Source organism: Pinus tabuliformis, chromosome X (assembly GCF_031772625.1).
Source record: "Pinus tabuliformis cultivar Carrire ecotype Pingquan chromosome X, CPIR1, whole genome shotgun sequence".
NCBI lineage: Eukaryota > Viridiplantae > Streptophyta > Pinopsida > Pinales > Pinaceae > Pinus > Pinus tabuliformis.
Genome location: NC_142308.1, coordinates 339452573 through 339479060, shown reverse-complemented (window position 1 = coordinate 339479060; position 26488 = coordinate 339452573).

Below are 26488 nucleotides of genomic sequence, written 5' to 3'. Positions count from 1 at the left end.
CTCAATCCCTATAATCCTTGGGAAACTTGGATTCCCAAATGGTCCTTGACAAATAATCTTTATTGAGAAGTGGGACCACACGAGGCCAAGTGGACCCAACCTAGGTTCGAGGATGGAATGCAACAACCAATGATGTTCCTATACTGGACAAGCTGAAGGGAAAGGATCAAACAAGAATATTTACTTTAGAAGGTTGAATTGATCCTGTTGAGGTCTAGCCTTGTGGATGCCTAGGAAAAATTCTATCCTAGAGCTAGGGCTTGGGATTCCCGAAGATTCCACTATTAGAAATGCCTCAAATTTGGAGGAGAGGGAGGAGACCCAATAATGCAGTAGCCTATAGGAGATCAAAGTTTTTACTTGGGTCACTTCCCAGGAAATTGATGCCCTAGGTGGCCTTTGAGGGCTAGACCTAGGAAAGAGTGGTAAAAGGTGAAAAAGGTGAAGGATATGACCACCCTTTTTAGGGATTAGTGCCTAATTCACTTGGGGATATGGAGTCAAGGATGATTATGGGTAAGAAATTGGTTTCTTAATCAAAGAGGCCCGTAAAGTCAGCTTCATCCAATGTTGAGAGAAAGAAAAAAAAAAGTGAACTTTAAGCATATATACTTCAAATAAAATGATGCAAGCTTATTGAGACAAATAATCTCTAGGACATTTCATTCATATAACATTGGCCCATACATTAAATTAGCTAAAACATGCTTAATCCACATTTCAATTATGCAGCAACTAGCCGTAATTTTAGCAGTATGCAACAATAAGAATAACAATGATAAAATTTACTTACAAGATTATAGATTATATCCAACTAGCATTTTGTTTGCAAGACAAAGATCCAAGACAAGAAAAATAGCCCAAATCCATACATCAAAATTCATCCATCTCCAGAAATATCCTCCAAGGAAAAAATATGAAAATCTCTATGATTAGAGAGATCCCAAGTCTAGTGATGATCCAAATGAATGTATCTAACATCAATATATGGCCTCCTAAGGAGTTCGAATTATCCTATGGGCTTACAATAGCCCCTAATGATAAAATAATATGCAAATAACACCCCTATGGGTGACAAGTCCACCAAACTAGCTCACAAGTGGAAAAATAAGCCTCACAAGGAGCCAAATAATAACATGTACATGTTCTAGGGCCCTCCAAAGGCTTAATAATGTTCTGAAGTACCATACTAATGAATAAATTCCTCGAAATATGATGGAAAAGGGGGTGGCCCCTTGTTGTCCAAGTAGTAGACCTGTGGTGCTCTGAGTGGGTCTGAGGGCACATAAATGACCCCATGGGTCTCCATATGAATCATAGATGCCTATAGATCCTTTGCAAGGGTCCCAGTGGTGGAATGAACATCGTACAAGTCCTGGGACACTTGCCAAGAGTGTGGGGCTCTTGTGGGGGCTGTTGGGCATAATGTACCAAGCATATAACCATCATCCCAAAAGTTAATCACTAGTAGTCTCTGGGCATTGATAAAGATCTGTGGAGTTTTGTTTGTTGTTGTGGAGGCCAATGGCTCTCTATGCACACCCTTTATGTGCCAATGTATACCTTTGGGGGTTAGGATCCCATATAGGGAGACCAAACCCAAATGGAAACCACCTGTAATCCTGTATAAGATTTAATGTGTCCCCTAGGTTTCCAGTACAACCAGTCATTAATAATCGTGTAAAAGAGTTTACAAACCATGGATAACAAAGTTGGCACTTCATAATGGCATGCCCTTCTGTAGCAGTCTTTGGTGTGTGATAGTGTCTCTAAGCTCCAAAGGGGTTAACCAAGTACCTTTACCGGTGGTTTCATCCCTTAAAGGGGATAGTATGTCCAAGGTACATCCCTGAAATGGGGGTGGCATGTGATAAATAAGTGGAATGGAGTAGGGAATGAGAGGGGCAATCTTAGGCCACATATTGGGGCATAGGGTTAGCTAGATAATGGGAATCCCACACCTTGGTATGTAATGTGTAGGAGGGAGCAATATTGGTACATGAGGTGCCCCGACCTTTATTTTTCCACCTTTCTTTATGTGCCTTTTCCCTTTTGTGAATTTTATTTAATTAATAGCTTAGGGCTCAAAGGACAAGAGAATGATGTGTAAGATATAATAGTGATTACCCCCTTTTAGGTAGGGCGGATCATTTCCCTCTAGGGGTTTGGAAAATCATGGGTTCCTGAATGATAAAGGGGGATCATCTAGGGCATATGGAACCATGGTGATGACCATGGATTGGGTACTCGTAAAGGGAAATGTATAGATGAATATCCCTACCAAAATCTAAGTCATGTATTGGCATATTGAATTCCCAATATGACTTGGATAATTTCCTCATGCCCGCCAAATGATTTTGAGAATAACTAAACCTATGTGCTTGAAATCTCTAGATCCTCCCATTTCATCATTGGTCTTAAAAGGCCCTTTGATATTGCACACATGATCAACATTTCTAATATGGTATGAAATAAGAATCTGCCAAGGGCAATCCCCTACAATGGATCATATATTTTTTAAACTACATGGACTATTACATAACTCAAATATTAGTTACAAGTTTATAATCAAGAACCCCTTTCATCCATGCTAAGTTTTCCTAATGGAAACTCCCCAAAAATCATCTAGTTTTCTTTAGCCAACCATGGATGGGGTAAAGGCAAGAACAATAGAATTACATCTTCTATTGTCAGGCTTCTATTAACTATGCTAAGTTTCCAATTATTTAAAGATATCTATTGGACATTTAATATATTTCACTTTGAAATATACATAGCATCCATCTCCACTAATCAACTAGCGACACATCATATGAAGTCAATCTGGAAATCCATCTTGACCAATTGTGAGCACTTTTGTCTTACCCACAACAATACTTGTTGCTAGAGAAAAAGTGTCAAGACACTTCATTGTTCTTTCAACTAAATCCTGTGTAAGTTTTGGCCCAAGTGCAGATCCAATAAAGGGCATATTAAGAATTTAGCTCTTTAAACATGAGGATTTCCCTATTTTGACCTTGAATGTGTGTTGTGCCATTAGGGAGTGTTGTAATGTCCCCAATTAAATTGATTTTGCTAAGATGAATTTATATTTTTCAATTGGGTGTTGGGAAATATTTTGGCATGTAAACTTAGGAAAAGTGGGTGGAGGGAGTCCCCCCTTAATTTTTGGAGAGATGGAGGCCACCAACATTAGAGAAAATGAAAGATTAAATTAATACTGGAATATGGGGCCCACATAAAGTACACACTTGGGGAAGAAATAATTTGAATTACTTGAGGAAAATAAAATTGGTGGAGGGACCCACAAGGAATGCATGGCCAACAATTATAAAAGGAAGGAATGAGGGAGAAATAGGGGTCTTTTGTCTATTTGAAAATCGAATTTTCCTTGGTTGTTCAACTGAGCCAATATTGTGATGTTTAGCACAAGAGCTTCCCAAGGAGAGAAGCTCGACCTTTCTTTGGTGGAATATGAGTGTCACCCTAGGAAGGCTTTCCTTCCTCATGGAGACTGGAAGAGACATCAACTACAGGTCCCATGCATTTCTGGAGTAGAGCACGTAGTCTGGAAGCCACCACTACACAGATGGAGGATTTACTAATTGTTTGTGGAGCTGGGTTGTTGGGGAATTGACCAAAGAAGCTAAAGGAGTGTTCTTTGACAATTTTCATAAGTGTGGAGGGAAGCTACAGCCAAGAGGACCAACCTACAGGCAACTCTTACTTTATCATACATAGGATTGCATCATCTCCTCTATGACTACACTGTCATTGGAGGGAGACTCTTTTGGGGCAACATCATCTAGGGGAGTTGGGAGTTGGGGTGCAGGAAAATCATTGGGAGGAAAATTTGAGGAGGATTACTCGAGTTTGGAGAGAAGATATTGACAGGAGTAGCCCCAGTAACAAAATTCGAATTTGGTGGAGGGCCAAGCTGTGAAGGGTCAAATTTTGAATGTTGGAACTAAGGAAAACCCTTTCTGGGTTTTTCTGGGTTTTGGGCAAGGAGCATTCACCTAATTTTACAGAATTTTTTGGGCACCATAAAGAGGGAAAATCAGGGGGAAAAGTTCGGAAACAATGCAATTTTGGAGCAACAACACAATTTTCTGGAGGTGTTGATTATTGCAGTCGTTTGGTTTTCTCGTACTCATCACATGGTGCTTGTAGCTTGCCTTGTGCAAGCCTAGGTGCAATTTATCCAACTAATTTGTACCACAACATATATTATTAATAAAATTTGACCAGTTAGGGGATTTGTAGAAATTTATGGTTTGTGTATGAAATTCTGAAATTTTATGTGTTATTTATGTGTGCATGTCTTTGTTATCATTGTAAAATTTATACTAAGAATATTACAATGGTATCAAAGCATGATCTTGGCCAGTTGTGGAGTATCCGACAAGATCATGGAAGATTTGGGCGTGTATGCACTGTGATGCGTGAACTATAGACAAACCCATGGCTCAAGGGAGAGTGAGTATCATTGAGGGAAAAATGAACCTCACCCACTTTGATGGTTCAACTAGGAGTTCTGTCAGAAAATGGGTACAAGAATTGGACACATATTTCTGGCTAAACCCCATGATGGAGGCAGACACTATTAGACATGCCACTTTGCACTTGGATGGAGATGCTATGGAATGGTGGTACTAAGGGTTGATCCCTTTGGGTAATGTACGTATCACATCCTATAAAGCGTTCACACAAAGGCTCATGGAGAGATTTGACCGAAAGGACGCAAGACCCCCTAAAAGGGAGTGGATAGGATGAGGAAAGATAGAGGATGAGACCAGGACGCCTTTCTACTGGTGGAGATCGGGCTTTAGATGTCAAAAGCTCGAGGAGGAGGTTGAGCACAAGGACACACAGGATGGTGAGGGTCACATCGATATACCCAGTGTGGCACAGGAATCACCATTGTTGGAGGCCTCTTTGGTGGTGTTATCACCTAGATTGACCTCAGGTTGAAGGAAGGAAATTCCAGGGTAACCACAAACCATGCTTAACCTAGTAGCTAGCCCTACTAGGTCAAGAGAGGGCTCTCTCCTTATGGATATCAGTCAAGATGACTGGATCAGATAGGGATTTTAGGCTAGGTATAGTAGCTCAGAAAGTTTTGATTGATTTGATGATGTTTGCTGGATCAGATGGACCTTGGCAGTAGGGTCTAGGAAATTAGGTCAGAAATGCAGGGTGTTCTATGGGGAAAGCTAGGTATAGACTTTAGCACTTGAAATCTAGTGAGGTGGGGTGTCTAAGGCCAGTGAGGTGCTGAGGAGGGCATGTGACAGTCATGGGTCCTTCTCAAACAGTAGAAAACATAGAATACTGAATGATTTCCCAAGGTAGAGCACTGTAGACAATGGATTCTACCTATCTATCTTGATATCATTCAATTAGAAATAGTGAAATAGATGATGGCATACATAACACATGTAAACAACTGATAAAAAAAGAAGAAACTTTGCAAAAGCACCATACCACATCGATCCCATAAAAATCGTTGCAATTCCTATTAATTTCTTTGCCAAATTGCTTACAATGGTGTACAATCAAGCTCTGAGCATCCAAGTGAGTCCAACCCCACCAAATGACCAAGAAAACACATAATATAGAAATCTAAACTACTCATCGTGACCTTCACTGGTCGAATCCATGAGAAGAGGGGCTGTTTCAACCATTTCCCAACAAAGAACTAGAATATAGGCAGTTAAACAACTTGCCTCTAAAAGAGGGGAAACTAATTCATTTGCCTCAAAAACACCTCTAACTACTGAATCTACCCTCTGACACTATTTTACCATTACATTTACATGCCATGTCATCAATTACATCAGCGAAATCATCCATTAGGAGAGAGAAATCAAATTCACAGTCAAAACAAGCGAATTTTAGTTCCCTGAGCAAAATGGCCCTAAGCGCAGCACCACTGGTCCTGAGCGCAGCACCACTTTCCACCTGATTTGGGAGGCCTTCCCCTTAGCCAAATTGATCCCATGATAGCTCATTGGAAAGGTCTTCAAGTCTAGTTTATGTAACACCTAGAATTTTGGAATTTGGAGGTCATTTTCCCCCTCAAAACTTGAATCTCCCAAGACTGCTTCTGTGTGTCCAGAAAGAGGCAGAAAGGTCATTTTTTGGTAGTTTTTTTGACCTTTTGGTGAACCACATCTACTCAAAAAATTCTGAAATTTTCCAAGGTGCATGGCCTCATCATTTTGAATCCAAAAATGTCAACTTTTTCTCCAATGGATGCCCCAGGAAAAAGTGTCTGGACAAATTTTCTGTGTTGTGAATTTCAAAATTTCAAAAATACAAAAACTTCTCAAAATTTGCCCAAATTTGGCATGGAGCACCACCATCAAGTGCTTTGGTTGGCCAAAGAGGCTTCAACCAACATTTTGAGTCTATCTTTCTCTTTCTTGCCCTCTAAAGCTCTCCTCAACCTAGCTTTCATCCTCTTCATTCTCATGTTGCAAATTTTGTTTTGTGTCCTGTAGTGATAGGCCATGTGCCTCATCATTTGGTTATCTCTGTTGATCATTTGGTTATCTCTGTTGGCCCTTTGAAATAATAGATGGTGATATTGTGAAAGTTACTATAGCCAATGTCACTTCATAGTTATGCAAGTGAGCCGCAAAACGTCTAGCAAGCTCATGATGAAACTGGACCCTCTCCACTAGTTCACAAAATTCATAACATCCAAGGTGCCTAAAACATGAAACTGCTAGTGGAAAGGCTTACAAATATCTTAAATTATTGGGCTCTTCTCTTATGATTTTGCCTCCCTTATGAGGCTTTCTCTGCTTCCTGTGTCTCTCTATTGAACTATCACTTGCTGTCTCCTCATCATAATCAAAATCACTTCCTCTATCCATTGAACTAGCTATTTAGTTGCACAAATGTTGACAGTGTAGATGGGACAATGTAAATGGGATGATGGGTATGCTCTAGGGTTTGTAAGTGAATGTATGTAGTTATAAATAGAGCATAGGCTATGAGAGTGAAGGGAGGGTTATGGAAATGAAAGATAGGTGATGAAAAGTAGATGAGTATGGAGGGAATGATGAATGAAAGGGTTTAGTTATGAAGCTAGACAGTGAAATGGACCAAGTGATTAGGGTTTTAATGGAAGAGGATTAGGGTTTAATAATGAGAATGGAGGAGAGGTCTACAACATGAAGTTTGCAATCTAAAAACTGTATAAGAGCAGGTACTTACTTGCAAATACGAGATTGGAGGCAATTTGGGCAAAATTTGAAGTCTGGAGTGATGGGATGGTTGTCTGCTCTAAGAGTAGCTCTCCTGCCCAGATGCGCAGCACTGTGCCCTAAGCACAGCACCCGTTCAAAAATACACTGGCAAAAAACTCCCTACGCGCAGCGCCTTGCCTTAAGCGCAACGCCTCCTTCCCTAAGCACAACACCACTTTAAGACAACTGTTGACTGCCTTCTCGATGTTCAAATTGGGTGTGGGATAGCTCATTGAAAAGCTTGTCGAGTCTAATTTCCAGAAAATCTTGAATTTTTCAATTTGGAGTTCATTTTCCCTGTCAAAAGTCCAATCTCCCAAGACTAGTCAAAATGTGTAGAATGAGGCTGCCAAAATGCAGAGTGTTGTTTCAATCAATGTTTGGAGATCTTCTTGAACTCCAAATTGAGCTCATGATAGCTCATTGAAAATCTCTTTGTGTCTAGTTATCATTGGACTCATCAACCAAGTCATTTGGTGACTTTGGCTAGGAGAAATTTTGATTTCCCCAAAGTCACTCCAGAAGTGAATCAACTCTCTTGTAGCAACTGTATTTCTGACATTTCTCTAAAACCATGAGACCTGTGTACAAACTGAAGGAGGTTTTTCTTCTTGGGTTTATGATGAACAAAAACCTCTCTCACTTTTGTCAAATTCATCTTTTCTTTCTCAGAAACACAGTTTGAAGAAAAACCGTCCCTTATGTGTGGTGAATGGCTTGTTCCTTGGAATGACTTCTCGAAAAATGATGGAGACCTGATGTTTGATGATATGAAATGGCCTCATACCTTCTAATATCCCTTATGCCTCCTCTGCTCAGATATCTCTGATCCCATAGCCAAACGTAGCTCAGTGGGAGAGAAAATTAGGGTTTTTTTGCTTGTTCTCTTTTGCTTTTGCTAGTGGATTTGTGCTCATGATAACCTAATTTGTTGCAGTGGCAGGTGCTTGGCAACATCACAAGATTTTTAGGAGAAGCTGGGAACCAATATTACATATGAAAACATAAAATTACATCATTAATGGAGATAAAAACAAAATACCCTGTTTTCATCTAAAAAAGGTTTTGAGGTGAGAACTACATTAGGCTTTCAAAATGATAAATTATGGCTTCGCCAATCATTATTGGCCTCCTCATGTCCTTGCTGATCATTATTGGCATGTAATTATTGGATTTGACCATGGTGGGACCCTAAAACCTAATGAAATGAATTGCAAAGGGAACATGAGCCATGATTGAAATATATGGAAGAGGATCAGCAAGTACAGATCATGAGGGAAAATTGAAGTAAACCCTACCAAAAGTGAATCCATGACCTAATGGAATGCAAACTCATCAGTATGGGACTCCTACTATGAAATGAAAAAGAACAGATTTTGATCACTGATGGCAGTGTGACAACACTGACACTAACATTGGCTCCAATGCGGATGGTAGCTCCTTGGAGGTGCCAAGAACACCGTAGACCTAGTAGCCTTATCCATTGGGCATGGAGTAAGAAAAACTCAATCTAAAATACATGACTGAATATTGATGACTCAAAGACACCAACTGACTTGAAACTGACTCAATACTAATACACAACTAACAAACTGGAAAATATTCTCATAATGGAGCTTATTCAATAAAACCTACTCTAACTGTTCCATTCATCACCTGATCAAGTGAAATGAAATAACCAATGCAACCAAGTAAGAATTCTGGCTGCTATTTGAATTCTCCACAAGTGCTTGTTTATGAGAAAGAAGAGAGAACTACTGAAATGCAACTCCCATGAAAACTTGTAAATAGATCCAAATTTTCCCAGATTGAATAATATGGATTCTATATCTGACTCCGAAAATACTGCATAAGGATCTTGAAGTTTATGTGCACTGGGACTTAGCTCATCCATTGGATTACTTTGCTTCTCCTCATACCATGAATGCAAACTTTCATCTAAGCTTTGTGATGAGACTCCTGTTGAAAATGACAAAGAAACCGGCTGTCGGATCAAGTTTGTATCAATACTTTTTTCAAGCTCATAGTTAGCTAATGGAGAAGGAATTTGACTGCAGACATCATCCAACACATCAGCTATTGGATCATTAAAAACTTGAAAAGACTATTGCAACCCATTTTCTATTAGTTCCAATGAGATTGCATGATTTTCTACAGGCTGCTCATTTGAAGATATACTATGCGAAATTCCCTTCAAAAACTGAAATGATTCAAAACATAATGGTACAGAATCAACTTGCATCATTTGATCATATGTTCCAGCTTCCAAGTCTTCATTTGCAATTTGACAATCAATGGCATTCGGGGGCTGCAAATCTAGATATGAGAAGTATTGAACAAGGATTTCATTGCCCTCTAGATGGTCCAGATCAAAACTTATCTACAGTTGATTTCTGATTGCACAAAAGTTGTCTCTGATGAACTGAAACAAATTAAAACAAAAAGGAAAATATCCTTCACTTACTTCAAAATTTGCTACACTTTCCTCCTCACTTCCATAGCTGATATGCAACAACTGATCACTGTATTCAAACTGCTGAAAGTGAACTTCCTCCTTCCATAAACCAGTTGTTGATTTGTCTGCAAGACTAGCTTCTGTTTGGAGAACATAATCACCATCATACTAATAAAACTTAGGCAAATAATCAATATAAAACACATCATCAAGCATACATGTCATATCAATAGATATCTCTTCTCCGAGATGATCTATAAAACAATCATTATCAGATCTATGACAACTAGGATAAGAAAGAAAATGTTTTGGATCAGCCACTTGTTCTTCTTCAATCAGCGAGCCATGGTCTTGAACATCATACTCATTCCTTGTGGTGATCTTTTGCATCATCTCTTCCATTGCACTTACCAAAATGTCGAGCTTTACCTCTAAAGATGTTAATTCCTCAGGATCTATGTTCTTCATCACTTCTTCCTTCAACTTTGCCCTTATGATCAAAAAATTATCCTCTACATCTACTGCACTATTCTGCATCTCTTCAAGTGTTGTAAGGTTCCTTTCTCTCAGCTGAAACTCCATTTCCAGGTCAAAGGCATCCAGGTAGTGTAAGAGAGAAAATCCAGGAGGAGGTCTTATAGTAATAGGCATTGAACAATAAACTTAGTTAAATCTGGTAGAAAACTATTGTACTATCTCCCCTGGCAGTCTTTTCAATTGGTTATATTCTTCTAGAATCAAGAAAGGGTTCTGTCTGACCACCCACTTGTCGAGGAAAACTTTGATGAATTGTTGGAAATCTGAGATGCTCGCATCAGGCAGGTTTTTGAACCAACTCTTGACTTTGCCTTGCAAAGAAAGAGAAAAAAGCCTAATACTGACATCCTCTTCATTAACTTCAAAAAGGTCAAGGAAAGACTCAAAATTCAGCACATGTCTCTCAGCAGAGATGTTGCCACATTCACCATCAAATATTGGTAGATATAGGTAATGATTTTCAGGGAAGGAATGGGATATAGGAGGTAAAATTAGAGGCTTGTATCTATCTGGAATTTTACAAGGTATAGGAATATGTACAAAAGGTGTAGAATCAGTCTTGGTCTCTTGAGGCTCATTAGTTTGAAGACGGTCATCACAAGATTCAGAAGAAAGGCCTTGATCAAGATCGAAGGCATGCAAACATTTTGTATTCACAATCTTCAAAGGGACAAAATCAAATGCAGGTCTAGGATATTTTCTCAAATACAATATACTTTGTAAAGCCTTCTTGACATTCTAGAGAAAAGAGAAGAAATAATTTATAACAAATAACATAATGTCTTGGATGAAATTCCAACTTGAATACTTGATCTTTCCATATTAACCTTTCATGTTTTTGCTGGTCGGGTTCATCCTCCAGTGGAGTCCTTGGATCTGATCTCAAAACTGATTTAGAGTCGCCAGGTGAATGATTTCAGCCTTCCGGTGTCTGATCGTTGTCCACCATCAACAATCAGATTTAAACTTGATACATTTTGCTGAGGAACATAAAACTACTTTTCCCCAGTATGGTCGCCACTATGTTATCACCTAGATTGACCTCAGGCTGAAGGAAGGCAATTCTAGGGTAACCACAAACCATGCTTAACCTAGTAGCTAGCCCTACTAGGTTGGGAGAGGGCTCTCTCCTTATGGATCTCAGTCAAGATGATTGGATTAGATAGGGATTTTAGGCTAGGTATAGTAGCTCAGAAAGTTTTGATTGATTTTATGATGTTTGCTGGATCAGATAGAGCTTGCTAGTAGGGTCTGGGAAATTAGGTCAAAAATGCAGAGTGTTCTATGGGGCAAGGTTGGTATCGGCTTTAGCACTTGAAATTTAGTGAGGTGGGGTGTCTAAGACCAGTGAGGAGCTGAGGAGGGCATGTGATAGTCATGGGTCCTTCTCAAATAGCAGAAAACATAGAATACTGAATGATTTCCCAAGGTAGAGCACTGCAAACAATGGATTCTACCTATCTATCTTGATATCATTCAATTAGAAGCAGTGAAATAGATGATGGCATACATAACACATGTAAACAACTGATAACAAAAGAAGAAACTATGCAAAAGCACCATACCACATGGATCCCATAAAAATAGTTGCAATTCCTATTAATTTCCTTGCCAAACTGCTTACAATGGTGTACAATCAAGCTCTGAGCATCCAAGTGAGTCCAACCCCACCAAATGACCAAGAAAACACATAATATAGACATCTAAACTACTCATCCTGACCTTCAAGGATCAAATCCATGAGAAGAGGGGCTGTTTCAACCATTTCCCAACAAAGAACTAGAATATAGGCAGTCAAACAACTTGCCTCTAAAAGAGGGGAAAATGATTCATTTGCCTCAAAACCACCTCTAACTAATGAATATAGCCTCTAATACTATTTTACCTTTACATTTACATGCCATGTCATCAACTACATCAGTGAAATCATCCATGAGGAGAGAGAAATCAAATTCATAGTCAAAACAAGTGAATTTTAGTTCCCTGAGCAAAATGGCCCTAAGCGCAGCGCCACTAGTCCTAAGCACATCGCCGCTTTCCACCTGATTGTAGAGGCCTTCCCCTTAGAAAACTTGAGCCCATGATAGCTCATTGGAAAGGTATTCAAGTCTAGTTTCTGGAACACCTGGAATTTTTGAATTTGGAGGTCATTTTCCCCCTCAAAACTTGAATCTCCCAAGACTGCTTCTGTGTGTCCAAAAAGAGGTAGAAAGGTCATTTTTTGGTAGTTTTTGGACCTTTTGGTGAACCAGATCTGCTCCAAAGCTTATGAAAATTTCCACGATGCATGTCCTCATCATTCTGAATCCAAAAATGTCAACTTTTTCTCCAATGGATGCCACAGGAAAAAGCGCAGCACTGTTGGCGTTGCGCTTCTGGACAAATTTTCTGTTTTGTGAATTTCAAAATTTCAAAAATACAAAAATTTCTCAAATTTTGCCCAAATTTGGCATGGAGCACCACCATCAAGTGCTTTGGTTGGCCAAAGAGGCTTTAGCCAACATTTTGAGTCTATCTTTCTCTTTCTTGCCCTCTAAGGCTCTCCTCAACCTAGCTTTCATCCTCTTCATTCTCATGTTGCAAATCTTGTTCCATGCCCGGTAGTGATAGACCATGTGCCTCATCATTTGGTTATCTCTGTTGGCCCTTTGAAATAATAGATGGTGATATTGTGAAAGTTACTCTAGCCAGTGTCACTTCATAGTTATGCAAGTGAGCCGCAAAAAGTTTAGCAAGCTCATGATGAAATTGGACCCTTTCCACTAGTTCACAAAATTCATAACATCCAAGGTGCCTAAAACATGAAACTGCTAGTGGACAGGCTTGCAATTCTCTTAAATTATTAGGCTCTTCTCTTATGATTTTGCCTCCCTTATGAGGCTTTCTCTGCTTCCTATGTCTTTCCACTGAACTATCACTTGCTGTCTCCTCATCATAATCAAAATCACTTCCTCTATCCATTGAACTAGCTATTTAGTTTCACAAATGTTGACAGTGTAGATGGGACAATGTAAATGGGATGATTGGTATGCTCTAGGGCTTGTAAGTGAATGTATGTAGTTATAAATAGAGCATAGACTATGAGAGTGAAGGGAGGGTTATGGAAATGAAAGATAGGTGATGAAAAGTAGATGAGTATGGAGGGAGTGATGAATGAAAGGGTTTAGTTATGAAGCTAGACAGTGAAATGGACCAAGTGATTAGGGTTTTAATGGCAGAGGATTAGGTTTTAATAATGAGAATGGAGGAGTGGTCTACAACATGAAGTTTTCAATCTAAACACTGTATAAGAGCATGTACTTACTTGCAAATACGAGATTTGAGGCAATTTGGGCGAAAATTTAAAGTTTGGAGTGATGGGATGGTTGTCTGCTCTAAGATTAGCGCTCCTACCCAGATGCGTAGCGCCGTGCCCTAAGTGCAGTGCCCATTCAAAAATACATTGGCCAAAAACTCCCTATGCAAAGTGCTTTGCCCTAAGCGCAGCACCTCCTTCCCTAAGCGCAACGCCACTTTAGGACAACTTTTGATTGCCTTCCCAATGTTCAAATTGGGTGTGGGATAGCTCGTTGGAAAGCTTGTCAAGTCTAATTTCCAGAAAATCTTGAACTTTTCAATTTGGAATTCATTTTCCCTAGCAAAAGTCCAATCTCCCAAGACTGTTCAAAATGTGCAGAATGAGGCTGCCAAAATGCAGAGTGTTGTTTCAGTCAATGTTCGTAGGTCTTCCTAAACTCCAAATTGAGCTCATGATAGCTCATTGGAAATATATGTTTGTCTGGTTATCATTTTACTCATCAAGCAAGTCATTTGGTCACCTTAGCTATGAGAAATTCTGATTTCTCCAATGTCACTCCGGAAGTGCATCAACTCTCTTGTAGCAACTGTATTTTTGACATTTCCCTAAAACCATGAGGCCTGTGTACAAACTAAAGGAGGTTTTTCTTCTTAGATCTATGATGAACAAAAACCTCTCTCACTTGTTTCAAATTCATCTTTTATTGCTCAGAAACACAGTTTGAAGAAAAATCATCCCTTATGTGTGGTGAGTGGCTTGTTCCTTGGAATGACTTCTCGACAAATGATGGAGACCTGATGTTTGATGATATGAAATGGCCTCATACCTTTTGATATCCCTTGTGCCTCCTCTGCTCAGATATCTCTGATCCCATAGCTAATCCTAGCTTAGTGGGAGTGGAAATTAGGGTTTGGTGCTTGTTCTCTTTTGCTTTTGTAGGTGGATTTGTGCTCATGATAACCTGATTTTTTGCAGTGGTAGGTGCTTGGCAACATCAAAAGATGTTTAGGAGCATTTGGGAACCAATATTACATATGAAAACATAAAATTACATCATTAATGGAGATAAAAACAAAATACCCTATTTTCTAGGCTTTCAAAATGATAAATTATGGCTTTGTTAATCATTATTGGCCTCCTCATGTCCTTGCTGATCATTATTGGCATGTAATTATTGGATTTGACCATGGCGGGACCCTAAAACCTAATGAGACCAAACCCTAACTTAGACCTAATGAAATGAATTGCAAAGGGAACATGAGGCATGACTGAAATATATAGAAGAGGATCAGCAAGTACAGATCATGAGGGAAAATTGAAGTAAACCCTACCATCAGCGAATCCATGACCTAATGGAATGCAAAATCATTAGTATGGGACTCCTACTATGAAATGAAAAAGAGCATATTTTGATCACTAATGGCAATGTGACAAGACTAACACTAACAGGTGGCTCCAGCTGACACCTCAGTTCATGGAGTAGAACATACACTCGCAGGGCCATCCATTAATGATATGCCAATAGTTGATGAGGTACCGAGTGCTATGACCTAGTTTCTAGATGATGGTTGCCCACAATAGGTTGATGAGGTGCTTGGAGGCACACTTGTCACTGAGGAGGTACCAGAAGAGATGGAGGGGTCTAGAGCAGTGACTGATTTTAAAGAGGATAATCACCCTCCACAATTTCATCAGTTCCAGGCTAGCCTTCTAGCATTGAGAAAGACAACCACGATAGTGTGAGAGGCCATTCTATAGTAGAACAAGGAGTTCGAGGGCATGAGAGCAATTTGTGCTGAGTCAGTGGCCAAACTGACTTGCGTTGGGGAATAGTTGGGTTCCCTAATGGTTCAGTTAGAGTGCATATTAGAACGATGGGACAACCCTACTCAGACTTTACAGGCTAGTAGAACTAGTAGGTTACCACTACACATTGGAGAGGGAGAGGCAGGGTCACCTCGACATCTTTTATGTGTTGAATAGGATGGTGAGATGAGACGACATGAGTTGCAGGGTAAATCCTTGGGAGGATAGAGTGTTAGTTCCATGTACATGAGTTTATGCTCTCAATCCTTCCCTTGGGGTTGGATGGCGAGATATATTGAGTTAATATCTAGTGGAGATGGATAGGAGTTTAGATGCATCCATGGCCACAACTCAGCGGAGGCTATGGATTACTAGAGGAGCTCAAGGGCCAGACTCTTGTTAGGATCCAGGTGGGATTCTCAATCACATCACTGAGTCAGTAGGTCGTGGTAGCGGCTACATGATGGACTGAGTGGTTGGCTACGCACACCTTTTCATATCCCCTTCAAAGTTCCTGACAACACTAGTGACAAGATGGATTGGCAGAGGAGCAGGCATATTTCATGAGTTGTCATGGCATGTTGGGTTGACATGGGATCGTAGGATGGTTAGAATACTCTGGCAAGAGTTAGTAGGAGGAGGTGGCATCATCAGGCCATCAGACAGGGCATCATATGGAGACAATGCTTTCTCATTGATGTATTGGGCACTAGAGCTACTGAGGTTCGACATGGTAGCGTTAGTCCCGATTGCATGTGAGGAGTTGAGCCACATAGGTGTACCTGGGCAGATGAGGAGGTGTAGATCACATCATGGTGGGTGTACTAGCAGAGTGGCGGATGCATGGGCACATATGGGATGGCCTATGGTACATGGTGGCATGGCACTGAGCATTGATATCCAGTGGTGCATGAAGTTGTGCCACAGAGTTCAGGGCTATGTAGTGGAGTGTTGGGGTGTGTATTTGTGTGCAGCAGAGCATGATGATGCATAATAGTTTATTGAGGTGTTTTCACCAGAGAGATCTACTGACGAGGGCATCAATAAATCCATTGGGTTTGGCACACTCAAATTTGGAAAGCGAGTTGATAATAGGTCGACCGTGAGCTTCCCTTTATCACTTACCAACATTGCACATTGATGTCGGGGACTTTGATACCATTTCTTGATTCTCTCATTGCGAGCAACAAAACCTAGGAGGTTCATCTGAGACAGTTGGACAGGGCATGGTGCATCAAGAGAGAGGATTTCCAGCTGTGGCATATGGGCAAGGTGTAGGTTGGTGGATGAAATCTTAGGGGTAGTCCAATCTTCTGTAGAGATAAACCTTGCACAACACTTGAGCCCACACTAAGGGAGAGGCATGACCCCCTTTGGGTGAGACATTCTGAGGTGTCTCAGGAGAATCCACAATAGTTTGTGGACCTTGCATGTAAGGGGATGTTTAGACTCTAGACAGTGTTTGGGAGCACTTTCAGGAGGCAACATGATAGATCCCACTGTGTGGTATGGCCAACACATGGCAGGTTCATATGCACCAAATTGGTTCGTGATGTAAGGAAGCCATATATCGATTGCACGCAGGAGCTTGAGATGTGGTACGGGTTGGCGCTAGCAGCTGTCAGGACTGTGTCGCAACCATTCTAGCTATGGGATCCAAGGATCTAGTTGGTTGATTGGAAACTTTCTTTCATGATGAGTGGGAGGAGGACAGAATATGACCCAACTCCCACTTGGTTTGACATGCGAGGGAGTGTCGAGGTCTTTGTCGCATGACAAGTTTGGTTTTCCTTGTTGCTGCTACAAATAAGAGTGAGCGTTGGATGGGTAGGTCATGACATCGTGGGGATTCTTGGGCCATATGCATTGGGACTCCATAGATATTTTTCCATCAGTTCCAAGGAGATGGGGATACAACTTGCGTGTGATGGGAAAATCGTCATGATCAAAGTGGCACAACGACATCATGGTGGCACCCCTTTTGGAGTAGCTTGCGATTTTGGCCTGGCATGGCTTAGAAGTTGAACTACCCGTGGAGGTGAGCAGGTTTCTATAGGGGAAGGTCATCCATATCTTCCATTGGGTTTTAGTGACTTCTTGGTGGTGTGGTGGACTTCACCTGTGTGTCAGGGTGATCAACAGGAGGAGATCAGGGGAAGCGTAGGCAGGCGAGGATTCCATCCCACAAGGATTGGATTATGTCTTCAGGGGTATACTCCTAAAGTGCACAAGAGAGACTATTCGATAGAGCAGTTTCACAAGGAGATGATCAGGGTTTTATACTACCATGATGCTCTACTTAGTGGTGGTATGCACAGGACGTCTGACGTCTATGATAAGTTGGACAAAAAGTGGAGCAAGGGATGCCTCATGCTGATCAGGATGACATGGGATCCTGGAAGGATGAGTCAGAGATTAGGGATGGCTGAGTGGTACATTTGGGACCCCGGTATTATGTGCAGAGTCTGTTGGGGTCAGTTGATCGACAGGGTGCTTGTTCAGGCATTGGTTGAGGACAAGCAATTTTTGGTGGGGAGGACTGTAATGTCCCCAATTAAATTAATTTTTCTAAGATGAATTTCTATTTTTTAATTGGGTGTTGGGAAATATTTTCTCATGTAAACTTAGGAAAAGTGGGTGGAGGGATTCCCCATTTAAATTTTGGAGAGCTGGAGGCCACCAACATTAGCGAAAATTAAAGATTAAATTGATAATGGAATATGGGGCCCATGTAAAGTACACACTTGGGGAAGAAATAATTTGAATTCCTTGAGGAAAATTGATTGGTGGAGGGACCCACAAGGAATGCATGGCCAAAAATTATAAAAGGAAGGAATGAGGGAGAGAAAGGGGTCTTTTGTCTATTTGAAAATCAAATTTTCCTTAGCTATTCAGCTGAGCTAATATTTTATTGTTTAGCGCAAGAGATTCCGAAGGAGAGAAGATCAACCTTTCTTCGATGGACTTCGAGTGCCACCTTAAGAAGGCTTTTCTTCATCACTGGGACTAGAAGAGACATCAGCTACAGGTCCCACACATTTCTAGAGTAGAGCATGCAGTCTGGGAGCCACCATTATACAGAGGGAGGATTCACTGGTTGTTGGGGAATTGACCGAAGAAGCTACAGGAGTGTTCTTTTATCATTTTCGTAAGTGTGGAGGGTAGCTACAACCAAGAGGACCAACCTACAAGCAACTCTCACTTTATCATACACAGGATTGCATCATCTCCTCCATGACTGCGCTGTCATTGGAATGAGACTCTTTTGGGGCAACATCATCTAGGGGAGTTTGGAGCTGGGGTGAAGGGAAATCATTGGGAGGGAAATTTGAAGAGGATTTCTAGGGTTTGGAGAGAAGAAATTGATAGCAGTAGCCACAGTAACATAATTCAAATTTGGTGGAGGGCCAAGCTGTTAAGGGTCAAATTTTGAAAGTTGGAACTAAGGGAAACCCTTTCTAGGTTTCTCTAGGTTTTGGGCAAGGATCACTCTCCTAACTTTATAGTATTTTTTGGGCACTCTAGAGTGGGAAAATCAGGGGGAGACGTTAGGCAGCAATGTAGTTTTGGAGTAGCAGTAAAGTTTTTTGGAGGTGATGATTATTGCAGTCATTTGGCTTTCTCATACTCATCACCTGGTGCTTGTAGCGTGCCCTGTACAAGCCGAGTTGAAATTTGTCCAACTAATTTGTACCACAACATATAATATTAATAAAATTTGGCCAGTTTGGGGGTTTGTAGAAATTTATGGTTTATGTGTATGCATTTCTGAAATTTTTTGTGTTATTTATTTGTGTGTGTCTTTGTTATCATTGTAAAATTTCTACTGGGAATATTACAAGTGTACATCCATCGTAACTTTTGATCAAGGGAAAAACCTACAATTTGACCTTGAACATGTGTTGCTTCATTAGGGAGTGTACATCCATCTTAACTTTTGATCTAGGGAGAGGTCTAAATCAATTGTCTTGACCTCCTGCATAATAGGATGGGTGGCACCCCATATCAAATATTTCCTTCCTGTTGGAAATAATACTGAGAGGGGGACGGTGAATCAGTATTATCAAGTCAAATAATTTTTCTTTTTCAAACTTAGATATACGCTACTTCAGATAAGGAAACCAACATATACACGCAACTGTGTCTACAACAACTAGCGTATATTCAGTAAATTTAAGATTTAATTAATCTATTTGATCTTTAATCAGTGCATTTGAACTTCATTAACCATAAGGATAGTAAACAGGTGCAGTAAACAGAATAGATCATCATACATATGAACACAAGATATAAGGTGGAATCCCAATGTGGGTGAAAACCACCTGCTGCAATGCTTCTCTATCTTCTTGTTAATAAGAAACTTCCTTTTACAATATTTTTGTACTGGTGCAGTCTTATACCAGTACGCAGGCTTCTACCTGCAGAAGGATACAACCTTCTCTTGTTCTCCAGCTTCTCCTGGAAGGGAGCTACAACCTCCTAGCTGATGTACTAGTACGTAGGTGCTGACCTACAGAAGGTTACAACCTTCTCTTTTCCTCCAGGGACCACGTTTCATAAATTTGCAAACTGGATCCATAAGTAACATCAATCAAACATCAAATATATCTGCATCAACTAATCCCCTTTGCACCAACCAAAACTGAATCAAAAAATCACTTCCAGTAACAGTAACCAGACACCAATCTGAACCCAAAATACTGCAACAATAAACAGAAGTAGCTAAAACATATTTTATGAGACGTACGCTACTTCAAGATGAAGAACCTGCATGCATATGTTTCTGTATTAAGGCAAACCACCGTATACGCTGTTTTGAATTATTGAACCAGCGTGTATATGTGCCATTACTGTGCCAAACCTGCGTACAGATCTATAAAAGACAATTTTCCCTTTTCAAATATTCAGACATCAGTTATACCCAGATTATCAGATTTATAGATCAAGTAATGCACCAAATATAACAGATCAAAATCGCACAAAGATACTACTATTCAAGCCTTAAGATCTTGACCCCTCAATAGAACTTATCCTTCTCCTAGCGCTCAGGTTCCTCCTTGATTCAGATCCAGCTATGCACCATAACCCAATGACCAATATTCTAGATATTGCTCTTCATAAGATATTCAATGCTTGAGTGAATGCATTTGCCTAATGATCTCCTCCCCCTTTTATAGTCTTAAGCCTTACTCAATACCATGGTCCAAAACCACTTAGAACCAATACCTGGGTCCAAATACCTAGGTTCAACACTTCGGATGAGATACCATGGTCCAAAACCATAGGTCCAAGTACCAAGGACCAAAATACCATGGACTAAAAATAAGTTTTTACACATGTATGCGCTTTTCTGTGCATGAAAGTGCGTGCACACATATACGCAACTTTTGATCAGCGATCTCGCATGTATACGCGACTTGGTTAAGTGAAAACTGTGTATATCTCTTTTTCTTGTATTATGAGAGCCTGAACTGTGATCTGTCATCTGAGTGAGTTTCCATCAAGGAAAACACCTGTGTCATAGTGCCAAACCTGTGTCATAATGCCAACAATCTCCCCCTTTGGACTTGATGGCAACCCCAAGTCACTCCAAGTCACTCTCCCCCTTTGTCATCAAGGGCAAAGGGTGATGCTCCCCCTCAGTACATGTTGAAATCTTCGGCTTTGTTGTGTCGTCCATGCTCCCCCTGAATGGAGGCAAGGTCTGCAAAAAGATGTTCTACAAGAAGGAACATGACTCTATAAATGACCTTCCTATCACCAAAGATTGATACATACATCCATCTCCCAACCAAGTGGGAATATACCAATATTGACCAATCCATCCAACCAAGTGGGGATAAACCAAAAGTTTACACATGATAAAAACAAGAACATTACATCATCCATCCCAGGCATAGTGGGAAACCAAAATAGGTCGTTACATGACCTTGATAATAAAAAAAATACATGACATAGAGACTAAATATCTAAGACAATACTATGATAGTCATCAGCAGCATCTGTCAATCATCATCCAGATCAGCAACCATGATCTCCTTTTGCACTTATTCCTCCTGAATCAAAGTCAATTGTGAAGGAGTACCAAGATCTTCTAAGATAATGCCAACAATTCATTATTAGAAGTAAATGCTCCCCCTGAACATGTGCCAGATGGTTTCTGTCAGACCCACATCAGACTCTTTGCATCCTGAATCTGGCCTACTGACATTCTGCAAATCAACATATACGCGACTATATCCACAGAAACCGGTGTATGTACGCAGATGCTCCTCATGAAACTCGCGTACAACCACTTTTCTCTGAAGCAGATAAGTTTCAACAGCATGATGATGCATCAATTATTCCTAGCTTCTGTTTGAGGTATTCAAATTCTTCCTTGGGCAGTGGTTTGGTGAATATATCAGCAACCTGTTCCTTGGAGGGAATATACTCCAATTTGACCTTTTGTTCAAGCACTTGTTCTCGGAAAAAATGATATTTGATAGGTATGTGCTTGGTCTTTGAACGCATGACTGGATTCTTTGAAATACTGATTGCACTTGTATTATCACATAAAATAGAGATAGGTGGAGAACAAGTGATTTGAAAGTCTTGCAAAGTTTGCATCATCCAAAGGAGTTGTGTGCAGCAAGATGCAGCAACCACATATTCTTCTTTAGCTGTAGATAATGCAATTGAACTTTGTTTCTTGCTGAACCAAGATACTAATCTGGAACCCATAAAGAATGCACCACCAATAGTGCTTTTTCTGTCATCCACGCTTCCTACCCAATCTGCATTTGTATATGCATGAAGTGTGAGATCTGTATCTCTAGAATACCATAAGCCATAGTTTTGTGTTCCTTGAAGATATTTGAAAATCCTTTTAACTGCCTGAAGGTGTGCTTCTTTTGGATTTGCCTGGAATCTTCCAACTATTCCCATTGCATGCATGATGTCTAGTCGGGTACCTGTCAGATAGAGCAGATTACCAATCATGGATCGATAGGTTGGTTGATGTACTACTGTTGATTCATCATTTGCGCTGAGGCTGCATCCTGTTACCATAGGGGTACATACTGGTTTCGAATCTTCCATGCCATATTTATTCAAGATATGCTTGAGGTACTTGGTTTGTGATAGAAAGATATCGTCTTTGTTTTGTTGAACTTGCAAACCAAGAAAATATGTCAGCTCACCAAGCAGGGACATTTCAAATTCTTTCTTCATCACCAAAGCAAAGTTTTGACTCATGGCTTCTTCATTGCTACCAAAGATGATATCATCAACATACACAACAAGTATTAGCAATTTATCATTATCAATTTTTATATATAGATTTCTATCTGCTGATCCTTTTGAAAAACCTTGTTGATGGAGGTATTTGTCCAGATGATAGTACCAAGCCCTTGGAGCCTGTTTAAGACCATATAATGCCTTCTTAAGTTTGCATACAAGTTTTGGATCATTTCTAAGGATGAATCCATCTGGTTGCTCAATATACACTTCTTCTTCTAAGTCTCCATTTAAAAAGGCAAATCTCACATCCATTTGATATACTTTGAACTTCTGAAAGCTAGAAAGAGCAAGGAACATCCTTATGGCTTCAAGTCTAGCAACTGGTGCAAAAGTTTCTTCAAAGTCTATAACTTCTTGTTGAGCATACCCTTTACAAACAAGTCTGGTCTTGTTTCTAATAACATCTCCATTTTCGTTTAGCTTGTTTTTGAATATCCATTTGGTCCTTATGATATTATTATCATTAGGTCTAGGAACCAATTCCCAAGTGTTATTCTTTTCAATCTGCTCAAGTTCTTCATTCATGGCCTTGACCCAACATTCATCTTTGCATGCTTCACTTACATTTTGTGGTTCAACGGAGGAGAGCAATGCTAGATAGCTTGAAGCTTCTGTTATAGTTCTTCTTGTTTGAACACCTGCCTCTTTCTGCCCCAAAATTTGAGTCTCTGGATGGTTCTTCTGAACATATCTGGATGGAGTCTTTTCTTCTATTCTTATCTGTTCTTCTGGTGCCTCATAAGTTTCTTCTTCAGCATTAGTCTAATCTGATGTTGAAGGATAGTCCTCTTCATCTTCAAAATCTTCAGTTTTTATCTATTTTGAATTGTTGCCTTCTTCATCAACCACCACATAAATACTTTCAACAATTTTTCCAAGTCTTCTATTGTAACACTTATATCCTTTACTCCTGGAAGAGTAACCAAGGAGAATTCCTTCATCTACTTTAGGTTCAAACTTGCCAAGGTTTTCATCAGGCCTTTTGATGTAACATTTGCTTCCAAAAACCTTGAAGTATTTTACCATAGGAGTCTTACCATTCCAAAGTTCATGAGGAGTTTGAGTGTTGTTTACCCGAACGTTTGTTTTGTTGCGAATAGTAATGGCAACAAATGTAGCTTCACCCCAGAAGGTTGCAGGAGTTCCATATTCATCAAGCATAGCACGAGCCATTTGTTGAACTGTTCTGTTCATCCTTTCCACTACTCCATTTTGCTAAGGAGGCCTTGCAGTAGAGAATTCCCTTCTTATTCCATGTTCTTCACAAAATTCAAAAAATTCATCCAAGGTAAATTCCCCTCCTCGATTAGACCTGAGGCATTTGATTCTGAAATCTGATTCATTTTCAACCAAAGCTTTGAACTTTTCGAAAGCTTCATCTTTATGTTTTAGAAGTCCTATCCAACACATCCTAGAAAAGTCATCAATGAACAATATAAAGTATTCTTCTCCTCGAGGTGACTTTTTCCTTGATGGACCACATAAATTAGTATGGACAAGTTCAAGTGGCTTACTAGCTGATCCTTCCTTCTCAGGGAAATTAGTTTTGGTTTTCTTACCAAACTAACATGATTTGCATATTGTATTGTCTAGAATTCTGATGTCAGGGAGATCATGAACCGCCTGATATTTGCATGCTTTCCTTATTTGAGAGAAGCTTAGATGCCCCAATCTTCTGTGCCATAGCCAGTGTTCATCATTCTTGCTTAGATAGCATTGTTGTTGTCCTCCCTTGAGTATGTATAAATTATTCGGAGTTCTTATGCCTTTGATCACTGTTTCTCCTGTATCAAGCTCACGAACAACAATACATCCATTTGATCGAAATATTACCTCATTTCCTTGATCACACATTTGGCTAACACTCAATAGATTATGCTTTAAGCAATCAACATACATAACATTTCCAGCTTTGACCTTTTCTTTCAAAAGAACAGAACCTTTACCTTTTATGAGTGCAGGTGTATCATTTCCGAATGAGACCTTCCTTTCCTTTTCTAAAGCACTATATGACTGAAGTTTTTCTTTATCACCTGTCATATGTTTCGAACATCCACTGTCGATGTACCACTGATTTTCTTTTCCTTTCGCATATAAGTCTATACCACATCTTTCTGGTTGCGATTCTTTCTTTCTCCATGTTTTGGGACCCAATGAAGGTTGCACCTTCTGAGATGTTTGACAAAACTTACTCCTGCATTTAGAATCTTCATGACCAAAGTTCTTACAAATAGAGCATTCTATTTCATTTTCAACAACAGAAAAGTTATTATAGGTCCTCTTCATGATCACAGTGACGCTCCTTTGATTTTGTGCTTCTCGAGTCATGATGGTCTTGTAGGCAACACATTAAGCAGCTTTGTGTCCAAAGTTATGACATGGGAAACATTGGCCATTAAAGAAATTCCTGTGATTATCAAATCTATTGTCCAGGTGATTGTAGTTTCCATTCATTCTTGAGGAAAATTGAGAATGACTTACCTATGGTTGGTTGTAGCTTCTGTTTATCCTTGAAGTAGATTGACCCCGATTTACTTGGTGATCTATTTTATACCTTTGCTAATGATTGTCCACCTGTTCACTTCTCCTTGCTGCATCAAGGTAACTTTTGGAGGTGGATGTCTTCTGTGCTTGAGATGCTTCTTCAGTATATCCAAGACCTATCTTGATTAGAGGAGAACGTTGCACTTTGATAATTTCATCTAAAGTTTCATATCCTTTAGCAAATCTAAGATTAAGAGCTTTTGTTTTCTCAATATCTTTTCTAAGTCCCACAATTTCACATTCTAACTTTTCATTGTGTTTTTCCCTTTTAGCAAGTTGGAATGTCAGAGTATCTATGATCATATTATTTTCTTCTAAACAAATTTTAAGTTTAGAAATTTCTTCATAGAGATCATCTTCATCTATGGCATCCAAGAAATCATCATCTTCAAAAGCCATCAAAAGTCTATAATCATTACCATGTTCATCTTCATCACTATTTGAAAGTCCATCACTGTCTTCATGTGTATAATAACTCTTCCTACTTACATTCAGTTTTCTGTTCCATCTAACTAGTTCCTTACCTTTATCAAGCTTATCTTTATGAGGACATTTGGCTGCATAGTGACCGACTCTCCCACAAGAAAAACATTTGAAAGGTAGCTTACCTCTGAATCTTCCAGAACCTCGTTGAAGGTTCTTGACAAAGTTTGATTCTTCCTCTTCTTCTGATATATGCCCTGACTCATTGTATTCTCCTTTTCTTGAAGCTTTAAATGTTGCTTCTCTCATGTTTGGTGGTCCCCCTTTTCTCATTTCGAAAGCAGTTAGGATTACGTGCAACTGTGACATAGTAATACTCTGAAGATTCTGCTTTTCTTCTATGGCAGAAACTTTTGATTCAAACTTAGAAGACAAAGATCTTAGAACTTTTTCAACTAAAGTAACTTCTTTTATTTGTTCACCCAAGCTTTTCATGCGATTAACAATCTCATCTATACGTAAGAAATAATTAGCCACACTTTCATCATTGTGCATTTTGAGAGTTTCATATTGAATTTTGAGATATTGTAGTTTTGCACGTTTTACTTGATCGTCTCCTTCATAACGTAGAATGATCTTGTCCCATATTTCTTTGGAGGTTTTGAGCCGCATAACCTTGATGAATTCTGATTGAGATAGACTCCCCAATAGAGTATTGATAGCCTTTGCATTTGTTTCATACTGCTTTTTACCAGTTGTGTCTGTAGGAGTTGCTAATGGGAATGTGTATCCTCCTTCCACGATATCCCAAACTTCTGCACCAAGAGATTTAAGATAGGTTGTGGTCCTTACCTTCCAATAGACGAAGTTGCTCCCATCAAATAT